Raw genomic sequence first — 23,379 nt, 5'->3', positions numbered from 1 at the left:
GATTGCTGTTTCCCAGGTCTCAAAATGTGGGGGCACAGACATATGACAAATGCACCATGGAACAGGGCTATGGAATAGAGTGCTGTCCATACAGCTGGGCACTTTTGACCTAGGAGAGGGCATTCATGCTTGCAGTTTTAAGAAACCTAGGGCAGAAAATTGGGGATGGACTCAGAGGGGGAGCATTGTTAGGCATGAAGAGGAATGCTCCATCCTTGTTTGGAGAACTGAGGACGATGCACATATGATTTAAGCCCCTGGTTCCTAACCCAGCAAATGACAGAATGTCCCTTCCTGGTGAGGGTCTCCTCCTTAGCTGGCTGAGGTTAGCTGGTTCAGGGGGAGGGAGAAGTGTTAAACGGAGAATATATTTCTTCTTCTTTTTCCTTCCTGTGATGCAGCTCCCTGCACATGCCTGATCTTGTCTGATCTCGGAAGCTAAGCAGGGTCAGGCCTGGTTAGTACTTGGATGGGAGACCGCTTGGGAATACCAGGTGCTGTAGGCTTATACCATAGTCTTTTGAGACTGAAGGTTGCCAACCGATGCAGCTGCCCCCCCCCCAACAGAGCAGGAGCAAAATCCTGTGGCTGTGAAAATGTTTCTATCTATGCGCACAAGTATAGCCACAAAATTGTATGTGCAATAAAAGTAATGAGCAATAAATAAATAAATGTGTACCTCTAGAAAACCGAACGAATAAAATGTTAAAAATGTAACAGAAGTCGGACCGAAATGTACCAATGTGTTTAAAAATGTAGGCTGGCCAGCACTATAGTTACAGCCTTTGAGGAGTCTTCTTTCCTTTCTCTTAGGGTGTCGTTCCTAGTGCCAAGGCTGTCTCACAAGCCATGTTGTTTCAAGTGCAGAAATACGATCCTCTGAATTGTGGATGTACTCCCAAGTGGTTGCCAGTGTTGCTCTTAGTTATTCACGCACATGTTTTACAACACACTTTGTCAGAGGCCGAAGGCTACAAGCCTGTTTGTTCTTCACAGCGTGTCGCCAGAAGCTTGCTGTTCCAATGAGCTTCTAATGGAGTGTCTCAGGTTCTAGTGCAGAGGGGACTGTAGGGGGGGGGAAGTGGGGGTGCCACCAAGGCAGGAATCAACATCTTTAAACTGTGAAATTGTTCTGCGCTATGCACTCTTCATTGGACTGAAAGCGATTCCGCTAGGAAAAACAGTTTGCATCTAAATTCGGGGGGCGTTTCCACATGCTCAAAGTGGAAAGGATTGTATGAGAAGAGAAGAGTTGGAGAGTCCCTTGGTTACAAACGTGTAAATCACTCAAGGCTTACATTTCTCTTAAAATCACAGTTTTGGCATCTTTGGATGTACAGCTCCATTTTGCTCCCCCACCAGGAATGGCTCCGAAGGGAGGGACCGTTTGCCTGTCCCACTGAACTTCCCCGCCGGACTGAGTGTTCCACCCCCCTCCAGCTACGCCACCACATGTTTGAACTTTTGCAAGAAAGAAGAAAGGAATGCAACTGACTCATCTGATTTTCTGTCTTCCCGCTCAATTCATCGACTCTATTTTGTCCCTATTTTGGCCTTGGGGAAGATTTTGAGAATGCCTTAAAAACTGCTATGGAGTGTAGTTGGTGATGTCATCCTTCAAGATTCGCTCCCCTTCTTAGGGTCTCTAGGAATTAAAACTCTACCTTGGGGGGGGGGGGGGCTTGTCTTTTCTCACACTTGCAGGTAAATGAATACTCACTAACATTAAAGCCAGGCCTGCCATTTCAGCTACTGCACCTGGTGAGGCTGATTTTGATATCATAGGCCAGTGTTTCTCAAACTGTGGGTCGGGACCCACTAGGTGGGTCATGAGACAATTTCAGGTGGGCCCCCATTCATTTCAATATTTTATTTTTAATCTGTTAGACTTGATGCTACCATAGTATGTTACTGCATTTGGGGAAATGTTACAGCCCTATACTTTTAACAAGCTACTATGTATATTTTTTGAACAATGATAGTCAATGGGACTTACTCCTGGGTAAGTGTGGGAAGGATTGCAGCCTAGGATTGTTTAAAACTTTTCTGCTTGATGATGTCACTTCTGGTCATGACCACTTCTGGTGGGTCCTGACAGATTGTCATTTTAAAAAGTGGGTCCTGGCGCTAAATATATGAGAACCACTGTCTTAGGCCATGCTTGTCATCTATATCTTGAATTAAAAATACCCTCTTTGTTTATTCATTAGTGCAGGATAGGGTGTCAGGGTGTTTCAGATAAACAAGTTCAGTTCTATCAGGCCTTTGGGGAGCATAAGGGCCAAACTACATGTTACTTTAGTTAGCCTGTATGTGTGTGGTTTAGCTGGAAGTCATGGGATAGTGAATCAGGACTGGGACCTCAGTACACAAAGATGTATTTTTAACCATTTCTTCTTTAGCTGTAACCCCAGCATAGATCTCCCAAAGCCACTGTTAGTCTCAGGAAGAAGGAAAGCTGTCTATGATGCCATTTGCTGTTTATCTCCCAGGATTAAGAACAGTTTTTGGGTGGGGCATTTCTACTAGGATCGAAGGGAGATTCCAGGGATAAATGCACCCTCCCCACATGCCACACAAATCTGGCCAGTTTGGCCCTTTCAAATTATTAGCCTCCTGATGTTTAATTTCTATTTTAGAAACTGTGCTTCAAAAAGTGACTATTTTATTTTTATTTTATTTTAATGTTTGACTCTATAGGAAATATTGATGATTGGCATTTGCCTGGGACCCAAATGTGTGAGAAGGCAGGGTACAGGTATGCTAAATAAATGAAATGAAATCAACCAATGAAAGTGACAGAAAGCAAGTGGCAAGAGCTTGCAGTAGGTGTGATGGTGGAGGTGGACAGCCCAACCCTGAGCTGCCCGGCTCCCAGAGGAGCAGTGGAGCCAGGCAGCTGCCGGTGGCTCCTCAGGGAAATGGGACATTTGTCCCCTGGGTAAAGGAGCAGGCCCTGCAATGGGGCTATTTAGCAGGGCGGGGAGGTCTGATGCGGATTTCTGGATCTAGCAGTCCTGGACCCGGAGCTCTACTGTTCCTGCTACCTCCCCCGCCCCACCTTCACCCGCCCCAGAATGCCTCCCCTCTGTCCTGCTGCCTGGCGCTCGTCCCTTGCTCCAGGTGGTATGCGGCGGACCTTTGGCTGGCGCTGGCTCAGTGCAGACTGGTGCAGAGCTGGCGCCCGCAATTACCCAGTGCTGAGTGTCACAAGCGTGCCTTACAATGCATTTGTGACACTCAGTGCCGGTGGAGGGCCGGCACTGAGAATACAGGATTGGGTCCTAAGAGGGCTCAAGTGCCAATACTTGCATGAAAATGGGGCATTAACAAGTCTGAGAGTGTCCCTATTTTTAATCTGCAAAACGTTGGATGGTATGAGAATGGATTTTTTGAAAAGTGGAATGGCAAAAATTATTTTTCAGGCGGGTCTGTGTGTGTGTTCTGGGTATCTTCATCTCCAATCCAGACTAATTTTGAAAGGCAGATAACCATTAAGACAAAACAAATGGCCCTGAATTAGCCTAAACTAGAGATTAACACAGAATGTCTCTCACCACAAATAACATTCAAGACGTACAAGTATTAATTGTTATCTTCCGGCTGCTTGTCATTTTCACCCAGCACAGAGCAAAATGAACATTCTCCAAATTCTTTGGCTACTTCCCCAGGCCTGACTCTGTGGTTTCTATGGCAATCTTCAATATTTGGAGAATGGTGAGGAAATAATCAGAGAGTAATGAAATCAATAGACCACAGTAATGAGATCAGTCCTCCGTGGCCCTCACCCATTATTTTAAAAAAAAACAAGACATTTATCAAAAGTTGCCGTGAAGCGTCAAGTTCTCCAACCGTGTTTTGTATGATCATTCTTAGCAACAAGGGCTTGTGAGAAAAAGCTCTCTCTCTCTCTGCTTAAATTATCATTCATCTTAATTTCATATTTTGTCAAGGGCTGATTTAATCAGGTTCAGAAGGGTATGTAGCTTTTGTAAGATGATAAACTATTCCCAGCCTGGCACGTTGAAGATATAATCTCCGATTCACTAAGAGGACATCTACTTTCTATGCTATTAATCACAAATATTAAAACACCGTTATTTGAGTTTAAATAAACAAGATTAACTCCTTTAATATGAAAATTTCTGCTCGTCATGCCCAAAGGTACATTTCAAAGTGCTTCCTGTTTATAAATGATCTTGCAAGCGGATGATGTCTCCTCTCAAGAAAGAAAACGTTTGCAACAGGGAGAACACATACGATGCCTGATATTTATTTCTCTTTTATGTTGGTGTTTCTGGTTCCCTTTTTGAAAAGACAGTTTGGTATAATGGATGTAGACCCAGGTCACATGATCCGACAAGCCATTGCTTCTTGGAGTTAGAACATGACTGGAATAAGTGTCAACCCTAAAATATTCTTCTTCCCTTTCTCTGTCCTTCTCCTCTCATGCTGCTGGCTGTGAAGGAGGAATCCTAACCATTAAACAAGTGGTTCCCAAACTTTTTTGACTGGCTGCTTCCTTGACCTACTGGGCCATTGGCTGTTGCTTTCTATTAGGGTTACAATCCTATACATTGTATAGGGTGGCTGGCTTTTCACAAGGATTCTGCAGTTCCCCTGGCTGCTTTCTGTGGCTCCCCTGGGAGCCACAGCTCACCGTTTGAGTAACCAAACCTCTGTGAGTTGTCCAAATCCAGTTTTTGTTTTTTTTTAAACTTACATCTTACGACCGGGATATGAAACCAAGATTAGACCTGCAGTTAAACTATGATTCCCAGGTTTGGACATCACGAGGAACTGGGGTTCGATAAACCAGGATTTTTTGGTTCAAGCCCTTCACTCACGGGGGGGGGGGGGGAGAGAGAGAGAGAGAGAGAGAGAGAGAGAGAGAGAGAGAGAGAGAGAGAGAGAGAAGTGAGCATGCTAATTCTCAACATGTTCCCAGTCCAACAACCAAGAACAGTTCTGGTGATAGTAAACCAGACATAAGTTTCTAGTATAGCTGGAGACTTTGTGAACCTGTGATTAAGCAGAGATTTAAACATTGTAGGATTCTTCAATAATAGGAAGATGTGGTTCCTTTGAAGTACTTTGGTTTGTTCTTTGTTTGATTATCCAAAAACACCTGTGGTTTCCCTAAAGTGGTTTCTCTAAGAGTTTTAGCCCCTAAGAGCCTTAGGGCACAATCCTAACCAACTTTCCAGCACCAAGGTAAAGGCAATGCAATTCCGAGGTAAGGGAACAAACATTGCCTTACCTTGAGGAGGTCTCTGTGACTGCCCCCCTCCCAACTGCAGGATGCAACATGTGCCCCCCTGGCACAGCTATGCAAGTGCTGGAAAGTTGGTTAGGGTTGCGCCCTTCGTCCCTAAGAGTTTAGGTTCATTGTAGGAGCTACTGGACTGAGTAACACAGTCAGCACCCCCCCCCAGCATTTCAGATGCTATTGTGATCCCTGTATCCCCACCCACCCCATCCTTCTGCTTTTCCTATGATGTTTATAAGGTTTACTAAAACTGCCTATAAAAGAACACTGAAGCCACAAGGGATCAGTAAGAAGCAGGACTGTATTCTGCAAGATGAAGGAGTCACATGCTTTATAACTGCCTGAAACAAATTAAAGGTGTGTGAAGATCAGAGCTATCATTTTTCACAGGGCTATTTACCCATCTCCAGGAACATTTAAGATGTGCCTACCCTCCGTTTTGCTCATGTTTCGATGGAGTCTATTCTTGTCACTTTGATTGAAACCGGCAACTGACCTCATTATCCTGATGATCACCAGGGTGCATATCGCAGCTTGTATAGCGCACAGCAGTGCCTATGTCAGTACATGTCTCCGATTAACAACTACAAGATGGGGTCACCTTCCTTGCATTCCAGCTTTCCTTCTTCCAGTCTGGAGGCTTTCTTAATTGAATGAACAGTGAGCCTTACAGAGAACAAGTCGGGCTTGGACAGTTGTGTAGCAACTTCCTAAAGGAGGTTTGCAGAACAAGTGGATGGATCACCAAGCTGAGCAGAAACTCACCAGTCAGGTACAGGGGTTCATAAGAACTTCAGCTGATGCCTTTTTTCTGTAGCCTGTAATGGAAAATAGGGTGTTTAGTAGTGTGTTGCTGCAACCTTCAGTCTGTGGACTCACCTCCCTGTTTAGTAGTGGAAAGCATATATTTGTTAAACTATACTTCAAACAGCTTTGAAAAACAATGAAGATAAAAAACAATACAGCTATTATAGAAGCAAACATAAAAAATACCTATCACAACAGAGATGACAATAATTAAGTCCTGTTTGATAACTTCTTAAAAGCTAAGTTTCAGCAGGCTGACAAAATGTGATCAGTAAAGTTGACCAACAGCCCTCTTGAAAGAGAAGCCATTCTATTGAGTGTGGAGAAAGCCCAAACACACCTGCTGTCCTTCAGATGGCAAAGGACAGTCAAAGGGCTATTCAGTCTGGACAGAAGGCACCTGGGGGGACAGGGACAAAATTGAGATATATACAGTTATGCACAGGATGGATAGAGTGGATAGAGGGAAGTTCTTTTCCCTCTCACACAACATTAGAATCAGAGGACATGACTGGCAAGAGACTTAGAACAGACCAAAGGAAATAGTTCCTTACCCAGTGCGTAATTAATCTGTGGAACACCTTGCCACAAGATGCCTTTTAAAGGAAATTAGGCAGATACATGGAGCAAAATCCCATCACCAGTTCCAAGTTGTGATGACTATGCAACCTCCAGGTTTTAGAGATAGCTTATCTCTGCATGCCAGATGAATGGGACACAGGTATCTTGTTGTCTTGTGTGCTCCTAGAGGCATCTGTTGGGCCACTGTGAGATACAGGAAGCTGAACAAATTGGGCTCTTGACTCAGCAGGGCTCTTCTAATGTTCTTATAAATAAGATGGACAAACAGATCTATTACATTTGGATCCATTATTCTGGAGATGGTCATTATAGTGGCAAACATATAACAAACCTTTATTAGGCATATAGTTTTACAACAAATATCTCCAGACAGTCACGTATGAAGGTATATGTTAAAAGAGAGATAAAAATAAGGGTTAAAACACAACAATTTACTTACAGAGTTGCTCCAAGTTGCTTAGGACCAGCAGCTTAGCCCGCTTCAAGTTGCTCAAATATAAAAATTTAGCAACTGGAAGGGTCACTAATTCAGATTCACCCGCCAGCAAAAGTTGTAAAGAGGTGATCTCAGAGAGACCTTTTTTGATTCCTGACAATGAGGGGAGGCAATCTCTAGTATATGGCCAGTATTCTGGAGATGCTGTTATACAGGCAAGTGTACTAGGACATTCAGAAAGAAACCCAACCATTTAAATGGAAGTGTAGCCATTCAGATTTTGTATTGGCAACCTTCAGTCTCGAAAGACTATGGTATCGCGCTCTGAAAGGTGGTTCTGGCACAGCGTCTAGTGTGGCTGAAAAGGCCAATCCGGGAGTGACAATCCCTTCCACACCGGGAGCAAGTGCAGTCTGTCCCTGGTCTGTCTCCCTGGCTATGGGCCTTCCTTCTTTGCCTCTTAGCCTCAGACTGTTGGCCAAGTGTCTCTTCAAACTGGGAAAGGCCATGCTGCACAGCCTGCCTCCAAGCGGGCCGCTCAGAGGCCAGGGTTTCCCACTTGTTGAGGTCCATCCCTAAGGCCTTCAGATCCCTCTTGCAGATGTCCTTGTATCACAGCTGTGGTCTACCTGTAGGGCGCTTTCCTTGCACGAGTTCTCCATAGAGGAGATCCTTTGGGATCCGGCCATCATCCATTCTCACGACATGACCAAGCCAACACAGGCGTCTCTGTTTCAGCAGTGAATACATGCTAGGGATTCCAGCACGTTCCAGGACTGTGTTGTTTGGAACTTTGTCCTGCCAGGTGATGCCAAGGATGCGTCGGAGGCAGCGCATGTGGAAAGCGCTCAGTTTCCTCTCCTGTTGTGAGCGAAGAGTCCATGACTCGCTGCAGTACAGAAGTGTACTCAGGACGCAAGCTCTGTAGACCTGGATCTTGGTTTGTTCCGTCAGCTTCTTGTTGGACCAGACTCTCTTTGTGAGTCTGGAAAACGTGGTAGCTGCTTTACCGATGCGCTTGTTTAGCTCGGTATCGAGAGAATGATACACATTCAGATACACATACATCAGATACACATTCAGATACACATACATTCAGATACATTCAGATACACATACATCATTCAGAAGTGACACCCAATCACAAGCATCTCGTATTCAGGTATCCAAAACCAAGTGCAAAATGTAAAGTGTTAATCGGCCCTTAGATGTTTGGGTCTAAATTTGCAGCAAGAAGCTTGCAGCTGCTGATGACTTTGACCTCAGATTCCTCAAGCCAGGCTGAAGGCATCTTGATACATCCTTGGCCTTTCTCCTTCTCTCTCTCTCTCTCTCTCTCTCTTTATAGATTGCAATTTGAATCTAAAGGAATCGTGTTCGGCTCTAAGAAGGCCACAGTCGCACCTGTTCACAAGTTGTGAGGAAGCCTCACAAAGTTGACAATTATCACCCTATTTTTGTTCCCTTGCCACCGGTTAGTATTGAGGACCCCATAAACAAATAATATAAGACCAACTACTGGTATTACTATCAGAGTTCTAAAAATCACTTTTATTTGCTTTTGGAGTCTGCCTGCACACTCCCCCCCCCCCATATCTGAAATTGCACTTTGGAAACTACTGAGTGCTCTCAACTTGAACAAATAAAATAATTACGGTAATTGTTATCTTATGGCTGATTTCATTAGGCTATGCCAATTAAAACAAGTGGAATTTCCACATAATTCAACAGCAAAATAATGGGCTATTTCTAATTTTGTATTGGATTAAATCCTCGTTGCCAAGCATTTATGCATGCACATATCAGAAGTGCATCAGATATATGCATGCACATACCAGAAGGGATACTGTCTAATGGCCCAATCCTATGGGCATGATGTGCAGATGGATCACACGATCAGTCAGCGTACTGCGTGAGCTGCTGTGGCTACAGCTGGTTCTCTGTGCTATGGAGCGCTGCAGTGACTGCAAGGCCTAGAAAGCTATGCGTAGGCAACTTCTGCCCACAGAATTTCCATTATTTCCAGTGTGTTGGAGGCGGGGGCGGATCAGGGTGGGGATTTGGCCGGGACTCATGGGCAGGAGGGGGAGGATCTTGGTGGTATTAGTGCGCACTAGAGTCAGTCCCCTTCTTCCCACTCAGGACCTGGCCTTGGAAGCTCCTTAGGCCAGTGGTAGTCAAACTGGTGGGTCGCCACCCTCCAGCTCGAGTAGCGTTGCCTCTGGCCCCTTATGGGGTGGGGGAAAGGGAGAGGCAACGGTGTGATTCCCCTGGATGCAAAGGAGGGTGCTTTTACTTACAGAGGGCTGCTGCAACGTCCAGGAGTGGCGGGGAGCCCTGCACAACCCTCCGCAGGGCTCCCAGCGTCTTAGAATGCTGAAAAAAAGCATTGCAAACCACTTCCTGTTTGCGATCTTGAAACCGGCAGTGGTTTATGAGAACTTTTTTTCAACATTCAAAGACTGGGGAAGCTCTGCAGAGGGCTAGATGGGCTCCCCACAACTCCTGTAGCTTGCAGCAGCCCTCTGTAAGTGAAAGCACTCCCTTTGCCCCCCCCCCCCGTTAGCGAAGCAATCCTGGGGATCTCATCACTGCCTTCACTCCCTCCCCTACAAAGACTTCCCTCAGAGTTTTATTCCCAAAAAGTTTGAGAACCCCTGCCTTAGACTAATATCGCCCAAAAAGCTGGTATAGCAGACCCATGGGGGGGCTAGGGATACATACCTACTGATAGGTATGTAAATATATTCTTTACTTACTGCTTCCAGGCTGCCTGGATCCTGGCCGGGTCATAGAATCCTGAATCATCACTGCTGAAGTATCAGGCCAGCTATTAAATTCTTAGCCTACACTCCAAAGTATTTGCTGTTGCTCCAAACTTTGTAAAAGCTGCAGATCTGCCCTGCCTACTTTTTTCTGCAGAGAGGATCTTTGTGAACGCAACACATATAAAGAATGCTATCCGGGCAGCCCAATCCTATTCAGCGCTGGCACAATGGGGCTGCATGACCCACGCTGTATCCAGCGCTGGTTAGGAGCAGGCTGAAGGTCTCCTCAGGGTGAGAGAATATTTGTTCCCTTAGCCTGTGTTGAGCCCCAGCCTGCTCAATGCGGATACTCAGATCTGTACCAGCTAAATCACTGGTGCAAGTCCAAGAAGCCCTGTGTAAGTTTTTCAGTCCTGTTTTTTCAGGCCTCCTTCACAGATCCCACCCTCCTCTTGGGCCTGATCCATCCCCTGTTCTGCCCTCCCCCTGCGCCATTGACCCCTTCCCTGCCTCAATTCCACCCTCCCCTGTTCCACATGGAGCAGCTCTTACCTGCTCTCCTGGCTGGTTGTTGGGATTCAGTGCTCATGGGACGGCACAGCCCCCCTGCTAGTGCTGCTTACTCTCTGGGTGTCGAAAAGCACCTAGCGCTGGCACTATGACTCAATAGGATAGTGCCATTAGAGAGGCTTGCTTGCCTCTATGTTGAGTTTTCTCTGCCAGGGGTAGACTTTTTTATTTACCCAGGCAGGAGGTACTGTTTAGTTTTGTGCTCTTATGCTTTTAATATTTTTCCAAACTTTGTTCTAAATCCAACAGTAAATATGTCTACTGAAGGATGGGATATGAAAGATTTTAAAGTAAACAGAAGGTGAACTAATAGTCTAAGTCAGGAGTGGATCCAAGGGGGAGCCAGGGGTGCGTGGCCCTCCCAAACTGTTGTGCCAGCAGGCAAGGGTGCCCACAGGGAAGGAGAACAAAGTTGGGTGCCAGGAGAATGCCCACTGGGCAGGGCATTGGCAGTGAGCACTGGCGTCGCTAGGGTGGTGCGGGGGTGCAGGCAACACCAGGTGATGCGCGGGGGGGGGTGACGCGCCCTGGGGGAGGATGCGCTAAGATTGTGGGTTTAGGAGCTACTGTGTCATGCCATACACCGTTGGATGCGGGATGGCCAGCGGAGTACATTGCAAAAAACATAATCGAAATCGCTCCTTTTGTTCAAAAGTTATGGCCAAAAAACCAGAAGGAAAAAATGCATGGAGCCCTATGGAAAGTGAGCCGTATCGCGCGTTTACTCGTGAGTAGGCATACTTGTCATAGTCCGTCGGAAAGGGCAGGCTGAGAGGAATCCAGCAACACCACAATGGTCCTGATCCAATGAATGTAGCTCCCCAAAAACACCCCAGAAGCTCCCCCCTCCCAGCTGCGAGTCTGAGCCCGAAATGAAACCACGTGGCCGCGTTTACTCGCGAGTAGGCGGACTTGTCAGAATGGTCCTCATCTAATGAGTGCATCCCCCCAAAACACCGGAGAAGGAGGTTCCTCCCTCCCAGCTGCCTCCCTCCCAGGCTATGGAAAGCAAAGCACCCTCACATCGCGTTTACTTGCGAGTAGGCAAACGTGCCTTGGCTGGTGGTCATGCCATATGAGGACACCAGAAGGGTCCTGATCCGATGGAGCTGCTCCAGAAAGCAGCCTCCCCCCCCCTAAAAAGAACCAAAAAGGGGCTTGAATGGTAAGGGGAAAGTTTTCTATTTTGCACTTGCAAAGCCAGGTGGGTCTTTATTCTGGTTGGCAACCTTCAGTCTCCAAAGACTATGGTATAAGCCTACAGCACCCGGTACTCCCAGGCGGTCTCCCATCTAAGTACTAACCAGGCCTGACCCTGCTTAGCTTCTGAGATCAGATGAGATCACGCATGTGCACGGTAACAGGGGTCTTTATTCTGATATGTCTGAAATAGAAGAACTTTAACCTGGGCACTGGGGAGGGCTGAAAATCTCACTGATTCTTTTTTGGGGGGGAGGGGTTATTGCAGGCAGACTACAGAGTAAGCTCCATTGACCACTATGGGACTTATTTCAGAGTAGACATGCATAGGCTTGGGCTCCCAGGCTGCAATCCTACCCACACTTTCCTGAGAGTAAGCCCCATTCACCACAATAGGACTTACTTCACAGTAGATTCACTTGGTGGAACAGGACTTATTTAATTTAATTATTTAATTATTTAATTATTTAATTATTTAATTAAATAATTATTTCTTTTATTTTAATTTAATTATTTATTTTAATTTGCTTGATGTCATCAAGCAAATGATGTCAGATGATGTCACTTCTGGCCATGACATCACTTCCAATGGATCCCGGACAGATTGTCATTCTAAAAAGTGGGTCCCAGTGCTAAAAGTTTAAGAACTGCTGCAATAAGGTGTTAGTAAGTTGACACCTTGGGTGTGTGTGTGAGAGACTCTACAAGTTTTCAAAATCATTAAAATCAGAATTTGGAGGAATAATCCCATCATGTTATATATCAATCAATGCGTAATTTCATGCAGAATGCAATGAAACAAACCACATTGAAATACCTGTGTTATAAACAAAAGGTACAGCCAAAAAAACCGGTGGGGGCTGGGCAATGGTACATCACCACACCCACCTGGGGCGTTGCCCTGCCCACTGCATGGGGTGATGTACAGGCCTCCCGCACCGGGAGACGCAAATCCTAGTGATGCCACTGGCAGTGAGATTGCACCCAGCCAAAGCTAAGTATGGCCAAGAGCCCAGATCTACCCACCTGGAAGAGGCAGCTCCAGAGGGCGGTTGGAATGGGAGCCCAGCTCTACCCAGCAGGTAGATCTGGACCCCAAATCTGAGTTGGAGCCCAGGTCTACCTGCCTAACAAACTTTGGCTGCAGAAGCCAAAGTTCAACTGGGAGCCCAGGTCTAGCCACCTGGTTAACCAGGGCTCTGGAATTAAGGTTGTGCTCAAGGCCCCCTCCCCCCCACCAAACACAAACACTGGATCCACCCCTGGACCAAGTATAAGGCAGTCCCTTATAGCTTGGTGATACTTTATGTGACACATGTGTGTAACATGGTATTGCCAATATAAGAAAAGAAATAATGCTATTCAAAAAACAAACAACCACCTTGCATTTACTTGCAGGGTTACTTGCATAACCTTGCATTTATGAAGTGCATAAATTGCACTTCATGGAAAGTCACCACTCTTAGCCTGTGTCATGAAGTTACCTTGCGAGCCTCTCTATACCTCAGGCAGATTCCTCTCTCCATCTGTCAGTAGCTGCTGCTGTAAACAAATGATTTAAATTCATTAACCTTCTTCCAACAAACTATCTGGGTTCATCTTTGAGAAAGTACAGCAAGAAATATGAACTACTGATTTTGCAAAACCTCTGGGTTTTTTTTAGCCTTCCTTCACCTTTTGAGTCACACAGAGTTTTGATTTGCATATCCTACATTGTTCAAAATAAAAATGGGAGAATAAAAAAAAATGAATAAGAAGCTAAAGCACCCTAACAAGAGTGGGTAGGCGAATTTGCTTGTTTAATTCCACGCAAACATCTCAGCATTAATTGGAGCAGAGGCACATCAATCGATTGGCTGTTTGCTTCTTCTTAAGTGTCAGCTAAGATGAATGAGTCATTATATTCAGGTTGAATTAATGGCTGCAGGTCACTCCATGCTCAATAATGCCTTGGAGCAGAGAATGATTGTCACCTTGACAGAATCATCAGGAGTGAATCCCAGAATGGGAAGTAAATCCTGTGATTACACCAGTTGAAATTGACACCTTATAAATGGAAATAAAACTATTAAATGTTATTCAAGGATTGGTGGATGGAGCTCATTTTCAGGGCTGGCCCATTCATGAGGCCAAATGAACATAAGAACATAAGAACAGCCCCACTGGATCAGGCCATAGGCCCATCTAGTCCAGCTTCCTGTATCTCACAGTGGCTCACCAAATGCCCCAGGGAGCACACCAGATAACAAGAGACCTCATCCTGGTGCCCTCCCTTGCATCTGACATAGGCCATTTCTAAAATCAGGAGGTTGCACATACACATCATGGCTTGTAACCCATAATGGATTTTTCCTCCAGAAACGTGTCCAATTCCCTTTTAAAGGCATCCAGGCCAGATGCCGTCACCACATCCTGCAGCAAGGAGTTCCACAGACCAACCACATGCTGAGTAAAGAACTATTTTCTTCTGTCTGTTCTAACTCTCCCAACACTCAATTTAAGTGGATGTCCCCTGGTTCTGGTGTTATGTGAGAAGTGGTTGCATTAGGCAACAGAGTGGTGGGGGGGGGCGCCTATTTCTGTCCACCTACTTGCTTCCACTGCTCCTCCTCATTCTAGTCCTGGATCTTATACCTATGAGTAGCTCAGGAGGATGCTTCCGTTGGCTTTGGAAAACTGAATCCAAATACACAGGATGGAGACAGTATCTGTGAACTGGCTCTGAAACTCTTCTTTTCATTCCATTGTGGGGAAAGGGTAGATAATGTGCTTAATATAGAACTGAGGTCATCTTCTCAGTGAGCCTTGGAGGAAGGCACTTGGTGACTCATATTTTTGAATTCTGAGATGTGACTGGTATGCGTGTCAATATGTTTAAAATGAAAGTATCTTACAACATAGTTCAAATGGCAGGAAACATGGGTGGCCAGCAACTGAATGTTAATTGGATTGGACTAGAAGACCAGAAGCATGATGAATAGTTTTTTGAATTGACATTGTTTTGCGCATGTTTTCTTTTGATAACGTATCTGTAATTTATATTGCAATTTGTATTATGACAAACTCTGTCTATGCATGACAAAAATAGCTCCTCATTAAGGCTCCATGGATTCTCCCTGATTATATCCAGAGCATGCTCTGGGGTTTTTCTGCATCTCATGAGGAGCTCTTTGCAAAACTAACAAACAATTCTAGCATTTGACATACCATGCCTTTTCAGCCAAAACTCATTGTTTAACCTCCTCTAAAAGGTATTCCAAACGAGATAGTGCAACTCAAAAGCACCATCATTATGCTCCTGTCTCCTGGATTTCTGAACGGAGTCCTCTGAATGTAAGCCAGTTTGCTACATGTCAGTTACAGAAATCTGCTAACTCAAGGTGTACATTTCTGGAAGGGAGGTTTTATAGCTTGACCCTATGGTGCTGATAGGTGTCTGCAGACATCATGCTATCAGGTGCTTGAATAGTTTGATAGTTGATCAAATTTGTGATCTCATATGGCTGCAAGATGTGTGTATTACAACCACATAGGTGGTGCCAAGTTGCTCTCACTGTTGGCAGGGTAGCAGTTGGAAAGACCCTTGGGATCAGACCCTCCTGTGTGACAGAGTGTTCATACTCATATTTCATCTTAATGAAATTGCATCTCAGGGAAGCAAACCCCACATGCCTGTAGGTGTGTGTGAAAGGAATCGTACTTACATCAAATAAACCAATTTTAACTGGAAGTCAGTTTTGCATCATGGCTCTCAATAGTCCACTGAGGGCCCAGTCCTACCCAACTTTCCAGCACCGGTGCAGCCGCAATGAAGCTCCGAGATAAGATAACAAATTTTCCCATACCTTGAGGAAGCCTCTGTGACTGCCTCCCCAACACAGGAAGCAGTGCAAACCCCATTGGCACCACAGCACCGGCACTGGAAAATTGGATAGGATTGGACCCTGAGAACGCAATACAGACTCTGGCTTTGGCCAATACAGCAGTCACGCACCAGCTGAAGGTATCAGGAACATGTTATAAAGCATGTTTGCGGCACCCACAGAGTGGGCTGTGCCAGCAGAGAAGCCTGCACCGCTTTGCTGATGCCACATCTAGGCATTCTGTTGGACGGTGCAGGTAAGATTGCTCCGGGTAGTGGAGGAGTGTGGGGAGCAGGCAGAAATGGGGTGTTTCTGGTCAGGAAGGGTCTGATCAGGAGGGTGTAAGATTGGCTATATAGTTGGTGCTGGTCTGAGAAGCCCCATAGCACAAGCTGGGGTATTACTTGGGTTAAGGGGGAAAATATCCCCTTACCCCAAGGAGACCTCTAGCTGTCTGCTAACCTGTGCTGTATACAGTGCAGGCTATGCAGCCCGGTTGTGCGAGCGCAGGTTAGGATTGAGCTGCCCATTGATCAAAAACATCAGGGTAAGAATTCCTCTTGCAACTGAACAATGAAATTGTTCAACTTTCATATGTGCGCAGAACCTTCCTCGGAGCCAAAGATGTGACCTTTCCTTTTCATACCAGTCTGACAAGAGGCTGTAAATTTTTAGTACCCAAATCTGAAGTTGTGTAATCAGTGAGCTCCAAGAAAGCCAGGCACAGTTCATGGGCTGGTCTGCCGGCTGGAAGAACTGTTAGGAATAATAAAAGTGATAATAAATCCCAATTTACTGCACCTCTTGGTTGTAGCAAATCCATCTTGTGTACTTGGAGAGAAGCAAAACAAAGGTTCTGCAAGAATTGTCTTTACAAAGCAACGGGGAGGAATTTTGTGTTGGAAAGTAACATTCTCTTTCGTTTGAGATGGCGCTTAGCAATTTATGGGAGGTGTTTGAATTTGTCAGGCAAGCAGATTGGCATTTACCTGGGTTTGATTATGGGTGATATCCCCTGGGGGCTGGGGATAAGAGTAGGCCCTCAGTTTGGCTGTACTTGTCGTAAGAGGCGACTAAACAGCCACCGGGTAGATGGGACTTGTCAGCCTGGGAAGGCAGCTCATCTGAGAGAAGGAAAACTCTGATCCCAAACCTCCACTGCCTTGTGGCTACATCCAGTTATGGAAAAGGCTTCAGGAGTCAACCTCGAGGCAAAATCCGGAGCCGGAGTCCCTGAGGCAGTTCATGGCTGAACACAGTCACATTCTGGCAACTCCTGCGACACCGCTGGAACCAAGCGTATTGGCCTCTGCCTTTCCATTGGACCATTCCAGCAATGTGGAGAGGGGGGATTTGCTGCATGGGTAACAGCCTATCCTCCATACCTACTTTTCCCAGGCTTCGCGCACTGGAGAGGACACTCTGTTCCAGAACCACCATTCAGAGCATGACACCATAGTCTTCCAAGACTGAAGGATGCCAACGATTATGGGTGACATGAAATTTCTTGAGGTTTGAATTATGAGACAGACTTTGTTATCTCCTAGTATTTGCAGTAGGGTGCAGAAATCAGACTTTCCTTCAGCAAGTTAACTTCCGAGATTTCTCACCTCGATCCACACTGAATAATAAACCAACCAACCAACCAAACCAAACCTGGGCTGGTCCCAAGGGCTTAACGAGTGGTTTGGCACAGCGATTGCTAATCCATGCTGCATGCAGGAACAGCTCAAGTCATTGCCTTTATTTGAATGGAAAGTACAGTCTATTCTTGTTATGGTGGGTTCCTGGACTTGAGGAGGACCACGAAAGCAGCATGAACACCTCCCTGTACAAATGCGGGTTGCAAGGGTGGCTTCTGTGCAGAGCCCTGACCTGCATTTGTTTTGAGGACAGATTTGCTGGTGAAACTAGCAAAAGCAGGAAATACAGGCATCAGGCACTGTCAAGATCATTAGAAATAAAAACTTGCTTGATGCAGGCAACTGTCTGCATGATGGCTCTTTAAGGGGAAACCTAAGGGGAAATTGAAAAGCAGACCTCTCGACTGGGCTTTTAAACTCTTCCAGACAGTCCTTGCAAGTTCTGGCCCCTCCCATTCCTGATCCACCTACTGGCCCAGACCTCCTTGTTGCCAGTCCTGCTACTGCTTGCCTGCCGTGGGCTGGATCCTTCTGCAATTCTCAGTGACCCCTGCTTTGGAAGCAGCCTCTCTTGCTCCAGGGTGTCTGTCCCACCTGGGGGGTTTCTCTGAACCAGGATGCCCCTGTCGCACATGAATTTCACATGCCGCTGCAAACTCTCTTCGTCAGAATCAAGGCAATGCACACAGTTGTGGTTTCAATGGAATTGACCACCTCAACATGTGTAAGCTCAGTCAAAGGTATTTGAGGGAACTGTGTAGAATGATGTAAATGCTTTCTCAGTAGCAAGTCTCAGTAGCAAGCTCAATGCAGCTTACTCCTATGTAACTGTATGTCATTGTTGGCAACCTTCAGTCTCGAAAGACTATGGTATCGCGCTCTGAATGGTGGTTCTGGAATAGCGTCTAGTGTGGCTGAAAAGGCCGATTCGGGAGTGACAATCCTTTCCACACTGGGAGCAAGTGCAGTCTGTCCCTGGTCTGTCGCCCTGGCTATGGGCCTTCCTTCTTTGCCTCAGACTGTTGGCCAAGTGTCTCTTCAAACTGGGAAAGGCCATGCTGCACAGCCTGCCTCCAAGCGGGTTGCTCAGAGGCCAGGGTTTCCCACCTGTTGAGGTCCACTCCTAAGGCCTTCAGAACCCTCTTGCAGATGTCCTTGTATCGCAGCTGTGGTCTACCTGTAGGGTGATTTCCTTGCACGAGTTCTCCATAGAGGAGATCCTTTGGGATCCGGCCATCATCCATTCTCACAACATGACTGAGCCAACGCAGGTGTAGAATTGCAGCATTAGTCTAGGTGATATTTGTAGTAATATAAATAAAAATACACTGGTGCCATGGGGTTATTTGATATGTAGAATATTTTGTGAGAACAAAGCAATTGTAGATCAGTCCAATTTATCCTCATGAATTGTGCCCCCTCAAATTTTTCTACATGGGCTGCCAGTTAATAAGCTTGCGACATTATCTGTCATTTTCCTCAAGATTTAGTTTGGCAGATCATGGATTGCTCATGCACCACTTTGACAACAGAAAATCAGGGGACTTCCTTTCTGTGTCCTGTCAGTTTGTCAAGTCACCCTGAGAATTCCTTTGTTTTAAAGATGAGAAAGTAATTATCTTAAGAAAAATCTGAACTACTGGCACCACTTTAATTGCAAGGTAAATAATCTTTGTAATTAGAGATTAGTTTATTTTCCTTCCCAATGTTATTATGGCAGATAGAATTACCAGCTACTGCATCGGGACATGTTTGCACAGTAGGTAAAAGTTCATCCTTGGAGGTTCAGCGGGGGAAATTTTTGTTAAACCGGTGCAGATTTTGAGAGTTTTGCCAAGAAAAATAGTCACAGGGAGGCCTGAGGACATAATTCATATAAGACATACCTTGGAACAAATATTGTATCTTGTCCCATACCTCTTCACTGAGCATTCAGCCAGACCTGTGAAGTTGGAAGACACATTGAAAAATGTCACAAGCAATTATTGGCAAGGTGTACACACCTCTTTTAATGACTTAAATAATTCAGGGACATCATTCCTCTTTAATTTAAGATCTTGGCCATTTATTCTATTTCACTGATGCTTGACTAAGACCAAATGGGCTGACCAAGCGAACGTAAATCCCATGTGGCGATGCAGGGGATTTTTGACCATTGGAGGTCTCCTTATGGCAAAGGGACATTTGTCCCCTTGCCCTGGGGTAAGCTTCAGAAACTGCAACAGGTCAACCTGAACTGCTAGAGCAAGTATTCATTAATCTATGTAGGCTGATCTGACCCAGGAAGGGGGCTTGGATATGGCACCACCAAAAAAGCCCCCCTCCGGGGCCCAATCTGCCCATCCCTCACCCCTGTCGCCGCTCCATTGTGTTCGGAGGCCGAGAAGACCTCACTCTGCCTCAGAAAGCCTGCTGGAAAAGCACTTCTAGTTTTCAGGCCAGGCCTCTCCGCAGATTCAATTATCTTTGGAAATCGATATCTGTGGTGGGGTCTGGAAATGGATTCCCCATGGATACCGAGGGCCCACTGTGGCAGCAATCTTCAGCCAGTGTGCTTTGGCACATTAGTGTGCCACAAGCAGTCCACAGGTGTTCCATGGGAGTTTGGGGAAAGGTCAGTTATTAGTAGGGTTATTGGGGGATGTGAGCCAGCAGTGCTGTGTACCTTGACAATTGTAAAAAAACAGATGGTGTGCTGCCTTGACAATTTTATCACCTTTTCTGCGTGCCATGAGATGAAAAAGGCTGAAAATCACCAGACTATAAAAATCAACGCAAGCCTGAAGGTTCATATGTGTTAAATGTGTGCCCATTTTCTTGCTATGTACATGCTTTACTGCAGTTAAGGGGGGTTCACGCAAGTGCTTTCTCCCTCTTGGCTTCAGTGTGGATGATTAACTCTAAAGTACAATTCCTAATTTTATGTAGTTTTTATCCAGAAGTCTGATGTAGTTTTACATGTCTGATTGCTAAAAAGTCTCCGCAGCAACATTTTGTTGGTTCAATGCCACAAAGCCTGCTTCAGTAATAACCATGAGGGAAATTCTGGTGCTTGAAAGTCAGTTTGGCTGAAGGCGCAATGCTGTCGCTCCACGCCACGTTTAAAAAAAAACACCCAGAAGATTAAGAGAGAAAAATGATCATATTGAAGACAGATGACAGAACTCAATTATACTTCCAAATGGTTTAGCATTTAGCTGTTTCTCAAGAGGGACATTAAGATTTTACCTGGCAGACACTCTCCCCCTTTTCCTTCCTCCAGTTTGGAAAAACAGAAAAAGGTAAATCATTAAAGGTTGCATTTATCAGCCTCGAGAAGACAAGCTCCGCATTATGATCACCTGCTTTTTGAAATTCCAGCGGAGGTTATCCATCTGTAAGTATTTGCTTAACCAGGTCAATGATCTTCTTGATTCTGAAGGATGAATAACTGACCTCTGAGCGCTGATATCCTCCCTTTCCTCCCTTCTGAAAACCACCTCAGGTATTTCTGGACAGCAGGAAGAAGCTTGTTTATTTGCCCTCTACTTCCTGACAGGCATCTTTGCTTGCTTTGGTCAAATTTCGTCACTGCTATTTACTTTTGGTTTGGAACACTTCTTTGTGGTGAAAATCTACCAGGAAATATTTTTCTCAAAATTTGGTGCTATGACTTAGAAAGCCGTATATAATTTTGGATGCGTATCTCAAAGACTACCTCTTTCCCTGTTTTACATCATATCTAGGCTTAGTGCATGCTAACTGAGGTGCTAGGCCTCAAGCTTACCTTGAAGAAACAATACCAGTGACCTGAGGTTAGTGCTACATATTTGCGTACTGGACATTTATGTCCTGGTCAAATGTGTCATGGTCATTAGTGTCCCTAGACACTTGGATCTGGTTTTTGTGTTCTGGTCATTTGCACCCCACTATAATCGGGCAACAAACAGACTATAACTGGGCAACAAACCCCATGATATATATCCAAACCTCTTATCCCAGCCCTAACCCTACCTTTGCATTTTAGACATAGGAAACTACATCTAACATAACTATACTTATAATGTGGCACAATTGTTCAGGATGCAAAAAGGATAGATGCAAATGGCCAGAACTAGGATACATTTGACCAGAACACAGTTGGCCAGGATGGGATGGGGTCCATCACTCCTGAGGTCAAATCATTTTTCTTTTTTTAAACAATTAGAAGTGAACATGAATTTGTATACACCCGAGTGCGCATGCACACATATTTGGTGATCTGGGACACTGAGGGTGGACTCAGATGAACTGTAGCCATACTGTGGTCATTCAAAATCTTTTCTGTATCAGTGTGGGGAAGTGTGGCAATCTGTAGCTTCTGAGATTATGATTAAGCCCAGCATTTATGTCCCTTGTGAAGCCAAATAAAAGGCCTGTAGAGGCATAGAATCCATTGGCTGAATCATCTGTGGTGAGTCACTGCATATGTACAGCTTGCCATATGGCAACATCTGCCATATAGTGATTTTAAAAAGTGTGCCAATCATCAAGATCTTGCTTTTCATCTGAAATAAAAACCCCAAAAACCCAATAGGCAGGAGGTCTGGCTAAGTGGTAGAGCTGCTGCCTATGAAGGCCGAAGACCAGCTGGGAACACAGTTCGAAACAACTGGAAGTGTCCAAGAGCTGCAGAAAATGCTGATGAGATGAGTCATCCCAGCTGGTGAGAGAAGCGAAAGATGACCCACCTTCGGTGAGAAAGAAGGAGTACTGTCAGCTATGTGGGGGGGGGGCCCCCCGGCGGTAGTGAATGCAGCCAGAAAGAGACCAGACTGTGAATTACTCCACCTGGAATGAGGCATTCTTGGCAGACAGAATTTGTACTTGCAAAAATTCATCTGGGAATTTACAGCCCAATCCTGAGCTGCCCGGAGCACCCAGGCTCGGCGCCACTGAAAAGGGCTGCCACCAAATCTTGTGCCTCCCATGCTACCACTGGAGGTTCCTTGGGAGAAGGGGACATTCGTCCCCTTCCCCCAAGAAAGGTAAGTAGCCCCTCAATGGGCCTACTCACTTTACTGCCGACCAAAAGGTTGGTGGTAGAGTAAAGGCGCTCGTGTAGGGCGCGCAGCCTTGCACGAGCGCCCTGGATCCTGCAGAGCTCGGCTCCGTGGATCCTCCTCCTACTCGCCCCCGGCACGCCTCCTGTCCGCCCCCGCCTGCCTCCCCCCTCCCTGGAATGCCTTCCCCACACCCCATCCATGCCCTTGCCTCCTGTTCCACAGCCCGGCAGTCTGGGAGACTGCTGAGCCGCAGAACTTGGGCCACCATCCGGTGCTAGCCCAGCACCGGCGGGAGCCCGGGCTAGCACTGGCGGAAGCCTGGCGGTGAGCCCCGCAAACATGCCTTATGGCATGTTTGCGACTGTGGCCGGCGGCATGGAGCCATGCTGCCAACCACAGGATTGGGCTCTTAGTAAAGCCGCCTATTTAAAGGCAGTATATAAATACTGGCATCATCATCATCAACTCTACAGTAGTGTGATCAAAACAACAAGGTAAACCAATTTCAAACAAACAGTGTAGAACAGGCAATAATAAATCTACAGGGTTGTCGCTAGACAGCAGTTCAGGATCAAGTTCAGTTTTGCTCCATTATTAGTCCTGGGCCATAGAAAAAATGTAAAATATGCAAAATGCAAAAACATAAAACGATAACAGGAACTATATGCTTAAAATCTACTAGGTAGCTGTTAAAGCAAAATTTGGTGCCTATACATTCTGCATAGGTAACTCCCACAATTCGTCCCACTCTGAAGAACTTATTAAATATATTGTGTACACTAGAGAGGCTGTTGCCTATAGATGAGCTGGACACTTGCCTAGACAGTCTATTTTCAGCCACTTTACCATGGCACACTGGTATGCCGTGAATGGTTTGCAGGTGTGCCATGGGAGTTTAGGAAAGATCATTTATTAGCAGGGCCATTGGGTGATGTGAGCCCCCCTCTCCCACTGGGAGCATGGTATGTCTTGTCAATTGTCAAAAACAGATTACCTTGATGTGCCTTGACAATTTTAGTGCCTTGTCAGTGTGCTGTGAAATGAGAAAGGTTGAAAATCGCTGGTTTAGTGAACCCTATAGCCAGAGTACTTTTTTTCCAACCAGTGGTTCTGTTAGAACCGAGATGGCACAGGACTGATATAGTGAGTAAATAATAGTACTCAGCTGTGAGTCCCACTGAAAGTCCCACCAAAAGTGCAGTACTAGCCTTTGAATA

At 45.7% G+C, this 23,379-nt stretch overlaps 1 pseudogene; it reads left to right on the top strand.

Annotated features, from left to right (window-relative positions):
• The first annotated feature begins 388 nt into the window (after window positions 1-388).
• On the top strand, window positions 389-506 carry LOC136654452 (5S ribosomal RNA; annotated as a pseudogene).
• Window positions 507-23,379: the final 22,873 nt, after the last annotated feature.

The sequence above is a fragment of the Tiliqua scincoides genome, chromosome 5, assembly GCF_035046505.1.
Source record: "Tiliqua scincoides isolate rTilSci1 chromosome 5, rTilSci1.hap2, whole genome shotgun sequence".
Taxonomy (NCBI): Eukaryota; Metazoa; Chordata; class Lepidosauria; order Squamata; family Scincidae; genus Tiliqua; species Tiliqua scincoides.
This window is presented reverse-complemented; position numbering and strand designations above follow the sequence as displayed.